The sequence below is a fragment of the Xiphophorus couchianus genome, chromosome 4 (assembly GCF_001444195.1).
Source record: "Xiphophorus couchianus chromosome 4, X_couchianus-1.0, whole genome shotgun sequence".
NCBI classification, from domain to species: Eukaryota; Metazoa; Chordata; class Actinopteri; order Cyprinodontiformes; family Poeciliidae; genus Xiphophorus; species Xiphophorus couchianus.
Genome location: NC_040231.1, coordinates 22,341,419 through 22,353,608, shown reverse-complemented (window position 1 = coordinate 22,353,608; position 12,190 = coordinate 22,341,419). Strand labels below are relative to the sequence as shown.

The 12,190-nt window shown below is 37.5% G+C and overlaps 1 protein-coding gene across 5 annotated transcripts in view; it reads left to right on the top strand.

Annotated features, from left to right (window-relative positions):
* LOC114143617 (protein diaphanous homolog 3-like) overlaps nucleotides 1–12,190 on the top strand; it is a 164,028-nt gene that overhangs the window by 52,442 nt on the left and 99,396 nt on the right. The window lies entirely within an intron of this gene.

Sequence of the window (12,190 nt, the reverse complement as noted above, 5' to 3'; positions counted from 1 at the left end):
ACTTCAATTTGATCCCGCTTTGTTTTTCTGTGTCCTCGTATCACTAAGGTAATGGGTGGGCTCGTTAAAAACATATTTGCCTTTGCGACTTTATATTTTACTGTGATTTTTCATGTGGAATGCAGGTTTGTGTACGCAGTGTGGGAGGGGGTATTTAAGGGGTGGGTGTCGACATGTTTGTTGGAGCATGAGGAGAGAAGGGGGAAAAAAGAAGAACAAATTACTTCAGTGATGAATGATTTAGGCTGTCATCAGTCCACTGAATGACTTGGGAAATGTTAGGGTGGGCTTAACAACTGTTAAGATCACACTCGTGCTGTCGCTGTGAAAATAAATTGAGATAACAATGCTTCAAACCTGATATGACAGCTGTCTCAAAATACTCATTTAGCTTGCAGACATACACAAACATATTAAGGGGGCAATGGTGCATCTTCAGGAGTCCTATAGAGGGCACTATTCCGCTGAGAATAAAATTCCTGATGAAATTCAGACCCATAGGCCAATACACACTGATTAACAAGCTTCTAATCAGTCATGAATCTTATTGTGTCAGTGAACTTCAGTCAAGATTTGCAAATGTATTTTGTAAAAGAGTATACTTACTTGTTCTCTCTGTGGGATAGATTTTTTTTCTCTTTATAAAAAGAAAACAAAAATGACTGTGATGTTGTAGATGTTAGTGCTGACACACAAGTACTTTTAGTGATCTTGGTGCAGCAGGAATAGATGGAGAGAGGAGGGGAAAAAAGCCTAATGAAGTCTGTTAATTTGCTGCTATCAGAATGAAAGTCTCAGACTAATTATGGCCCTGGGTCATCTAGTCTTGATCACAGGGAGAGGTGGCCCTGCATGGTTCACTTTGATTAGCTCACTCACAACACAGCTCCTTCACTTCATTACTCTGATCTCCCTCGCTGTCTCACTTTCGCTGGTGCTAGCACAGCCGATGGGGGAGGATGCTCCATGTGCAAATAAGACAATTGTAGCCGTTCTCGCATGGCTGTGCGTACCAATGCCGAGCTGTGCGTTGTGATAAGGCAGCGAGAAGACGTTAGGGCAGGTATGTAGAGTTCAAATAACACGTGGACGTCCGTTTGATGTCTCCTGTGCTTTCTTGTACTTCCTGTCAGACTGACTGAAGTTCAGGGCTTAGTGGAATTTGAACCATACAGCGAGTCAACAGTCAAATTGTGCAGCCTGTCTGACTATTCTTCTCCACTCTGTTGACTGTAGACTTGACAGATTTGTCGGCGCGCTGGATTTGTTCACTTGCTGCAAGCAGCCCCCTTCTGTGCATCTGATGTCTGGTAGTGAATTTTGCTGCAGGCAACAGTGTGTGTGTGTGTATATATAAATATGTGTGTATTCCAGTTAGAGTTCATCTTATGGGGAGCTAAATCTGCTTGCAGCTTAATTACAAAGAATATTCTAATTCATGAGTGTATATAGTTTAATTTAAAAGTTATTCTCAGATAAATTTTGGTAAAGGCTTGGCTAGCTGTGAGTTTGTCAGCATATCTCTGTAATGTCTTTTGAAGGTACTGATCTGTGTCTAAGTGTGTATGTGGGGGTTTGCTGATTCAATTGTGAGGCCTTCTAAATTAACCCGGCGAGAGAATTTATAAGCCCCCCTTAATTGTAGTGATTTAAACTTACCTGCATGACTACCTTGATTGGTTATTAGAACCAACACAGTGATTAAATTAGCCTTTGAAGACGACTGCCCTCTCAGTCTTTTTTTGCTGCGTGCTTGTCTGCCTTTTTGGCAGACGGTTGTGTCACGTGTTTAGCTGTAGCAGCTTCAGCTAAATAAAAAGTAAGACATAGATCTAAAATAAAACTGAGGACCAAATATGCAAATATGCATACACACACTTTTGATCTCTTGCTTGCCACAAAAACACATTTGACCGATTTGACCCAAGTACTAATGCCGAAGGCAGCAGTCGCTGGCTGCCGTGTGTTGCAGTGTTAATAGATGCAGATTGTCAATATTTAAACGAGGAGAATAATGATGTCCCAGCCTTTTACCGTTGAACTGACTTCACCCCCAAACAGTAGGTGTTATATTTTATATGCTAAATGGAAATTATCTTATAAATTTCTTATAAATATCTTATAAATTTGCCAATTGCAAATCCAGATCATAAAATGATTCTCAACCTTGCAGTTCTGATTTGAATTGGAAAATTGGAGCTTGCTAGAAGCAGATTAGTAAAGGAGTCCATAATAGCAGAATATAAAATATGTTAAGTCAGTACTAAATCAAAGGGGAGTAGGTTAAGCTAGAGTATAAAAAAATCTATTGATTGTATGTATACAATATTTCAAACAAATGTAATGTGATAAAGTTGTGTTTTATTTATAACAGAAAAAAATGACCTGTTAGAAACTTCTGAGGCATAAGAGCCACAGCTCTCACACCCCTTGCTTGCCACTCATGCGCACCACTACTGCAGCATTTATGCAACTGCTGCTCAAATACTACAGAAATGAACCAATAATAGGACTACTTAATTTCATGGTGCTTTGTCTACACTGATGAAGCTTAACTTGCCTCTGGATGCTGAGCACTAAATACACATGAGCTGTTCAGAAGCCGAGCACTTTGTTACTTCAAAGAAGCTATATATTCTTCAATCTCCTTAAATTTCTCACATGTAGAGCAAGGAAGCAAGGTGACAGCAGCTTAAAAGTGATTGGTGAAGGTTTTTTATGTATAACTTAAAAAAGCTATACATGATGGACCTCTCTTTTGCCATTTAAATAATTCCATACTGTTAAAGCTGTCTTCTTAGTAAGCAAGAGAAAAGTATTGAGTACTTTGGCTTTATTCAGCCAACTAACTAATAACTGGCAGGAGAGGGATAGAACCTCTTTAGTCTCTTTGCTCCATACGTTCAGAGAAAACTCCCTCTGGCACTTCTCTGGCATTTCATTGGAAGAACTTTAACCTCTAAGAAAGGTATAATGTAAAGTTTTTGTGAAACCTTGTTTTACCTTGATGCCGATAACCAACCAATACCTTTATGGGAGAATTTAAATAGCAGGTATGAAAGTTTTGGACTTAGTTTTTAACAGGACCTTTGAAGATGCCACAATGTCACCTTAACCCTGTAAATTAGTATGAACCAGTTATTTTTGATTTCCAGTGGATTATCTTATCCTGTGGTACTTTTTACATACACTTTACTATATTGAATAAATTTTCTGTTTATTTTTTTCTTCAAATGTACTCCAGAAAACATTAGATAACTGTAAATCCTTAGAAATTTGACCATCATGGTTCTAGAAACAACTGAAGTCATTGAACTTTACTTTTTGTGGCAGCATGAATCTCAAAAAAAGCCAAATGCAATTTAAGATGTTTTGTTTTTTGATGTCAAAATACAATAAGGTTAAAGATCCTCATTTGGATGCTTCCTTTTAATTTTTTGTATATTAGCATTATTTGGAGATTGAGTACTTTCATTTAAAATATATTGGTTTGAGACCCCCAATCTCAAACCCTGTTTGAGATCTTGTTTGTATGAGTTGGGAAAATTACAACATGAGTGGATACATATTAAAGAACTAATATTTTTAGTTGTACACTTGTAATTCCTTGCAAAGGCTTTTTTAAAATCTTGTGTGGAATTTCAATCTTCAAGGCCATTGTGTATTTGTTTGCCGACACTGAAAATAGTTGACCTCCCATAACTGGCCATGGTTCTTTGTTGCAAAATCAGTGGCTTTGTTCTTAGATGAAAAATATGTTTGAAAGTTGCTCAATTCTAGGTTTTCACAGTATTGCAATTTCAACCTTGATACGACTCTTCTGAAAAATGCAATACTTGATGCCATTTTCAGTGCTACAAGGAGAAAAATGTGAAATAAAGGACCGAGATATACTAAATGAGAGCTTATTCAGACTTAGTAGCATATACTATTCTTTTTCAGTTTTGGCATTTCTGTCACTTGATTAGTTACTTTCTGGAGTTAAAATGATGGTGAGAGACCAGGTACAGTTTGATTTCAGGGAACACCAGAGCAGTATTAAAAAGGGCTCCTATTTGGTAAATCAGGTCTCACTCATTACAGGGATAGACATGTAAATTATCTAATTTGCAGGGAGATGGCATGAGACCCCAGAAAACATGAGTTTTACCCATTATGAGCTGAGCAATAGTGTTGGAATATAATAAAAAAATAGCCTTTATTGTTCCACAGAGGTGAAATTTAGGTGTTGAGATATATAGGTTCACAGAAAAGATTAAAAAAAATAATAAAAAAAAAAACGTGTTAGAAATATATATATATATATATATATATATATATATATATTGCTCTTATTGGTGCATAAGATACATATCCATCCATTATCTAAACCCGCTTGTTCTTGCAGGGTAATGATGGGCTGGACACATTGTCAGTCCAACATTAACTATAAAATAGTCAATTTGTGTAGTTTTATATATTTGTGGTTTTAAGCAGAAAGTCACTTAAGGTAAATGGATTACCAATTTTAATTTTGTAAATTCTTTACCTTAATCAATTCTGTACCTTCTCTTTATCTATGCAAAGTATACTGGCATGGCGATCTTTCATTGATACCAAATTTTTATTTTCTGTGTGTGTCTGGGTGTATGTGTCAAAACCAGGCCAGTTCCAGTAAGGTGCTTCCTCTGATTAGAAATCCGCTGTGATAAGATGATGTGGTAGTGTGAGTGGAAAGGGCCGAGGACGAGGGGAGGAGATTTGTATGTGGGCGTGCACGCGCGTAGGCTGCGGTGGGGGATGGTTGGGGGTTGAATTTGAGGTGTTACTCGCTTGTCTCTGAGGTCCGTCTGTCATGTACAGCATCAGTCATGCTCTTTCACAGCAGTTTTATTTCATCCACCACTCCCTTTAGTGCTTTGATGGCAGAATTCACTGATACTGCCTTGTGGGAAGGACTGCTGTTTGGGAAGCGGGTATGTGCGCTGTGTTACACATTGTCAAGTGCCTTTAAACTGTGACAGAGATAAAAATCAAAACCAAACAGCAAAATTACCACAAGTGAGAAGTCTAGATAACTTTTTAAAGAAAAAAAAATCCAGTATTGAATCCCCAGCTGATCTAGCCACTAAACATTCCTTTACTTTTCCTTAGAACATTTTAAATCTTCTCCTTTTTTGTTTAACTATCAATGCTTTTGACGGGAACATTTATAAACATGCTTAGTTTGATTTTGTGGGGGTGCACAGTTGTGCAGTTGGTGGATAATTTTAATGTTTTCCACTGTGGGAGTAGATAATTTACTGTTCCTTAAGTGAAGCGCAGTACATAACTGTAGTCTTTATGTTCTTTAAAATTTTTACCCTTTCTAACCCCTGAGCTGACATTAATCACAGGAGTGGGCATAACCTAAATTAGGGCGTGACCTAAAATATTTTAAGAAGTTCTGAATGCTGATGCAGCAGTAATAGACCAATTTAGATGCATTATGTTAGTGTTGTGTCTCTAACAGACAGCTTTAGCTTCACTTTTACTGATTCCTGCTTGCTCATTCTAATTGGTTTTAGTCAGCGACTCAGGAACCTTCCTTTCGTGGAAAGGAATGCACATCCATCATTGCTTCTCTCTACCTTCTCATATCTTTCCTGTAAGTGCTACTTCTTTCCTGCTTTTGCCAAATGTCTTTTGTGACAGACTCCCCACTGCTCAGCTCTCACAAGTGTATCCTTATCTTCCCATACTTCCCGGGCGATGGCGCAATCTGATAATCGCAAGTATCTGCACTCTCTTTGATTGATTAACCAGTGACCTTCGACCTCCAGCAGGACACGTTAATTGGCTGATATATAATGAGTGGATTTCCCTGAAGAGGACTTGTTCTCAAGCCAGGGAGGTTGGGGGGTATTGTTGGAAAGGGGCAATCTAATTAGGCAATTTAACTGATAACAACTGGGGTGATGTGGACTGAGTGTATGTGGGTGATGCGATTTGTATCTTGTCAGTATCTCTTAAACCATACAGATGGATGTAGCACAGTTCCACATTTTGTCACATCACTTCCACTAATGCCGATACATTTCTCTGTGAATGTATCTTGCAGGCCAAAACAAAAGGTCTAGTTGTGACGAAGAGAAAAAAAAAAGGTTTCAGATCCCCTGACATTACACTTGAATTAGTTCATAACTCTGCTCATCTTTGGACTAAAATCTATACCTCTTTGCAAATTAACTGAGGCTTCAACAGACTGGATAAAGTCTGTGAACAGCAACTTTCAAGGCTTGCATATTCTCAACTTGTTATGCGTTTTTACTGCACCTCTCTAAGCTCTTCCATTGTATTTCTGACTGTTATCCTACTGGAAGGTGGACCTACACCCCAGTTTCTAAAGGCTTTTCTTCTCTGTTAAGAATTATTTATAGGATTATGTTACTTGGAAGAAAATAAATCAATTTAGGTCTCTCCTGACCAGTGTGTCCTCTTCCATAAATTTGCTGGTTTCTCTGCATGGCCTCTTGTAAACTATAAACATGACTTCCTTATTTAACAATAGCTTTCTTCTATGGAACTTCATTCCATAGAAGCCACATTTATATGGCACACAACAAATAGTTATTCTATCCTCAGATTGTCCAACCCTAGCTGTGAGTTTCTGCAGCTCCTCCAGACTATTAATGACTGATGGTTTATTCTCTGATTAATGCACTTCCAGCCTGACTTGCAGCTGGTTCCTCTACTGTTCCATTTTTTTTTTTCTATTAAGCAGTGTTTGACTCAACATTTACAATATTGTTTTATAATCTAAACAATCTTTAAACTTCTTCAAATGTCCATTTGTGACCTGACTGGTGTATTCCAGCTGTAATGTACAATATGAAATCTATATACCTTTCACAAAACACTGTTGCTTCAAAACTGTTTTTTAAGTAACTTCTGAAGGCAGTTGCTTGATCTGAAATTTTGTTAGGGGTATTTGAGTAAAAGGGGAATTCCACAAAACTTTGTGTTGGTCTGTCATGTAAAATCACAATAAAATACAATGAAATTTGCATTTCTGACAAATGTAAATGTTTAAGGGGTCTGCATACTTTTACAAACAATTGTATATCTATGAGGCAGAGAGATTAAAAGTGCATTTCAGAAATATTTGTTGTGTGTGAGGTTAAATGAGGTTTCACCAGGCTTCAAGTTTTAAAAATCAGACTGAAACAACATCTTAAAGAAGTAAGCAGAAGTCTGTCTACACACTGCATTAAAAAGCTCCATAGCACCAAATACAAGATTATATTTCTCTGAGTGAATAATTTAGTTCTTCGTGGATTTATTATTTAATTTAGGTTGTAAGTCTTAAGATTTTGTCGTGATTCACTTTCATGTTTTCCCAAGCAAGAGCTGTCTCGCCATAAATTTATCAAGAGACTGAAAGTCAATTCAGCCTTCATCGTTGCATGTTAAGCACACACAAGAACCAGGAATGTAAATGAAGTTGTGATCGGTATCGTATAGGATGAACATGCAGTGCTTGCTTCCCTTCATGTCTCTTTAGATGTATTGCAAAAATAATTATTTAACCTTGTATGCCAATATGTTTTCACCAATCTTTTTTTTTTCAGTGATTAAGGTCAAGCTGCATAAATTGCTACACCATTTAAAACAGATGTCATTTCTTGCTTTGTACTAACAGTTTCTAACAAAGTTTATTCTTAAAAATCATGTGGAGAAAAGTTGTAATCCAAAAATACAAATGAACTTGTTTTGGTTTCACTGTAACAATGGGCTAATTTTATTTTTCATGTTTGGGAGTAATTTTTTGCAGCTTGACAGACTTATTAAATCATTTTTATTTTTGACCAAATCTTTCAGTAAACTTTGCAAAATAAATTTTCAGTGCTGTTCAAATACTAGTTGTCTTTAAATATATGTTTCCAGTGAAACTTTTGTAAGTATCTTTCTATTTCCTAATGTTTGCTGCAGTTCTCTGGTAATTGGCCCTCAGAAACTACAGTCATGGCCAAATGTTTTGAGAATGATTCAAATGTTAATATTTACAAAGTCTACTGCTTCAGTTTTTATAACGGCAATTTGCATATGCTCCAGAATGTTATAAAGAGTGATCAGCGTAACAGCAATTAATTGCAAAGTCAATATTTGCCTAGAAAATGAACTTTATCCCCCAAAACACATTTCAACTTCATTGCAGCCCTGCCTTAAAAGGACCAGCTAACATTGTTTCAGTGATTGCTCCATTAACACAGGTGTGGGTGGTGATGAAGACAGGGCTCCTCATCACCACCCACACAATCATGACAGATTGATCATGACAGATCAATCTGTCATGATTAAGTAAGAATGACACCACTGGACACTTTAAAAAGAGGCTGGTGCTTGGCATCATTGTTTCTCTTCTGTGAACCATGGTTACCTCGAAAGAAACACATGCAATCATCATTGCACTGCACAAAAATGGCCTAACAGGAAAGAAAATCGCAGCTAGAAAGATTGCACCTCAGTCAACAATCTATCGCATCATCAAGAACTTCAAGGAGAGAGGTTCCATTGTTGCCAAAAAGGCTCCAGGGCGCCCAAGAAAGACCAGCAAGCGCCAGGACCGTCTCTTAGAAGTATTTCAGCTGCGGGATCAGGCTACCAGCAGTGCAGAGGTTGCTCAGGAATGGCAGCAGGCAGGTGTGAGTGCATCTGCACGCACTGTGAGGCGGAGACTCTTGGAGCAAGGCCTGGTCTCAAGGAGGGCAGCAAAGAAGCCACTTCTCTCCAGGAAAACCATCAGAGACAGACTGATATTCTGCAAAAGGTACAGGGAGTGGACTGCTGAGGACTGGGGTAAAGTCATTTTCTCTGATGAATCCCCTTTCCGATTGTTTGGGACATCTGGAAAACAGCTTGTTCGGAGAAGACAAGGTGAGCGCTACCACCAGTCTTGTCTCATGCCAACTGTAAAGCATCCTGAAACCATTCATGTGTGGGGTTGCTTCTCAGCCAAGGGAGTCGGCTTTCTCATAGTCTTACCTAAAAACACAGCCATAAATAAAGAATGGTACCAGAATGTCCTCCGAGAGCAACTTCTCCCAACCGTCCAAGAGCAGTTTGGTGATGAACAATGCCTTTTCCAGCATGATGGAGCACCTTGCCATAAAGCAAAGGTGATATCTAACTGGCTCAGGGAACAAAACATAGAGATTTTGGGTCCATGGCCTGGAAACTCCCCTGATCTTAATCCCATTGAAAACTTGTGGTCAATCATCAAGAGACGGGTGGACAAACGAAAACCTAGGAATTCTGACAAAATGCAAGCATTGATTGTGCAAGAATGGACTGCTATCAGTCAGGATTTGGTCCAGAAATTGATTGAGAGCATGCCAGGGAGAATTGCAGAGGTCCTGAAGAAGAGGGGTCAACACTGCAAATATTGACTTGCTGCATTAACTCATTCTAACTGTCATTAAAAGCTTTTGTTACTCATAATATGATTGCAATTGTATTTCTGTATGTGATGACAACATCTGACATACACACATGAAAACCAGAGGGCAGCAGATCATGTGAAAATATAATATTTGTGTCATTCTCAATACTTTTGGCCATGACTGTACTACTTTATTTCAAATTTATATGCCAAAGTAGTTATCTCCTTACCTTGGTGTCTGTATTTCATGCTGCAATCTTATTATGCATTTTTATCTCTTCATTCTTTCTGCTCTTTGCTTTATATTGCACTTTTCCTTTTATTGCCCTGCTTCGACAACTCTCTTTTCCTGCTCACACATAGATTGTGAGGAGAATGTAGTCACGGAGGAGCCACGTAAGTCTAAGTAATCGCTCAGTGTGTGGTTCTGTTTGTTTTTTTTGTGCATGGTGAGCTGTGCTGTAAGTGTGCATGTTTGTGCTCATGCTACTAGTCTCCATCATGTGGGAGCTCCAAGTATCCCTCTTCACTTTTTAATTGGATACATGATCCCTTAAAGGAGAACAAGACCACATGGAACAGCAGGCATACCTTTTCCTGCGGATTAACCCCTGTGTTTCTAGACGTTGTTCCCCTCTTTTATATCCCGCTATCCGCTCCTCTCTTCTCAGCACACACTCTTGATGATTACAGCACCAGACAATTACCCGGCATACTCCATGGGTCGCACGTTTGGTTCTTTTAATCTGGTGTCTTAGGTAATTAAAAGCATCCAGGACTTCCTCCTTGTAATCACGACTTAAGAGGGTATGGTTTTTTTGTATTTGCTCAAATCTGAATTTTACACTTCCTGGTCAATAGAGAGGTACTACCGCATTTAATTTAGCAAACATGTAAGAGCCCTCCCCTCTCAAAAAAAACATCCATAACCTATTTAACCCCAACAAATGCAGCAAGGAAATTCTCATATCCTATTAACTATTAAACAAGTTGATGAAAATCAGTTTAGCTCTGTCCAAAAATATTATTGAAACCTAGATTCCAGAGGTGTAAGTGGTATCAGGCAAAGCAGTAGACAGATCATACCCAGAGCCTACTATAAAAGGATGAAATCAAGGGTCACTTCATTTGATCAATGTCCTAAATGTATATCCAAAAAACTATTCAGGTACTAATCTTATACTGTAGTAAGGATAGACCACTACTTTCTTCTATGGCATTTTCACTGTAGAGTTCAGATTGAACCTTTGAGTTGTTCTGTAGAAGTTTTTATGTAGAACTCTGGCTGTTCCTTTTACAAAGCTCTTCCTTTAGAAAACATTAAGTTAACTCAAAAATTAAATAAATCTTTTATTGATAGGAAGATTAACTCGTGGCTGAAGTGAAGGTAGACTGGTATCAAAGGTTGAAGTCAGATGAGCTATATTGAAACATATGAGAGTCTCAGTTTAGGCCAGACTTTTTCTTTTTCTTTTTTGATTTGTTTTTAAATTTCTGTGAATTACTTAGTAAAGGTGTAAGGTTCTGTGTTTTTGTACCAAGATGTCTGGTACAGTTATGTTGCTTCGATACGCTTGTGTACCAAATGAATACAGTGTACTGAACCACGCAGAACCAAGTTTACCATGAAACGTTCAGTAGCAGAACCTTAAAGAGACGAAACAAAACAGAAACAACTCTCATCTATCACTTTTTAAAAGTATTTTTTAGAAGAAAAAAGGTACGTAACTTGTTCTGATCTAACTAAATTACTCAGCAGAAACAATTTCAAGCTGAGTGAAAACATCAATTGTACTGGGGGAAAAAAAGCAGTTGATGTCTAAAAGCATACCTGTAACATGCAATCAGTCAAACTCCCTGAATCCTATAAGATGCAAGAGGAAAAATGAAACGGGAGCTGCACATGCTGCATTCAGTGTACAGCTGGAACACTGGGGTGTCAAAATATCAAAGAAACTTCAAAGTGATTTAAACATGTTTTATTTTCAATTATGTTCATAGTCTTACAATTTTCTTTCTTCAAAAATTAACACTGTTAAGTGGCTTTGTTGTTGTGCATTGTACTGTTCCTGCTTACTAGTTTAGTATATTTTCCTGTTTTTTTTTCAATTATAAAACATAATCAAGTTAATTTCTGAAACTGAAAAATATTTCATATTTATTGCTCACCGAAGTAAAGAAAAATGTATTTCATTAATTTTTCTTGGTTGCAGCATACCAAATAATGATTTTAAAATTCAAATGCGTACCAAATCGTCATTTAAGTCTACTGTTACATCCCTTGTTTTTGATTTAAGTAACTTAATTATTTACATTTAATTCCAACTTAATACAAAGTGGCATGACGGGACACTGCTATGCCTGGATGGCAAAGAAATCCATCCAGTCGTTCAGTTCCATGTCAATTTAATACCAGCAGTGCCCAGTCCTATTGACAGGTTAGATTAGATGACATTGACTTGTTTACTTGCTTTGATTTTAATGTTGTGTGTCTTGTGTCCTGGTATAAACAGATGTAATCCACCCTCCTTGCTTCTAGTAATTAAAACAGTTTTAACAATACAATTTAACTTAAATGTGACGCTTTTATATCTCACCACCATTTTTTTAGTACCTTGTCGTATCAATGTTATTCCATCACATTTCCCTAATACATCTTCCTCATGACTCTTAAAAAGTAACCTTTTTTTGTTGTTATGTAGCCTTGGAAATTTAAAATTTGTCTGTTTTCAAGAGGTGATATTCTCATCTGCATCTTGATACATTTTTCTTTGCAAATCCTGGTCTTTG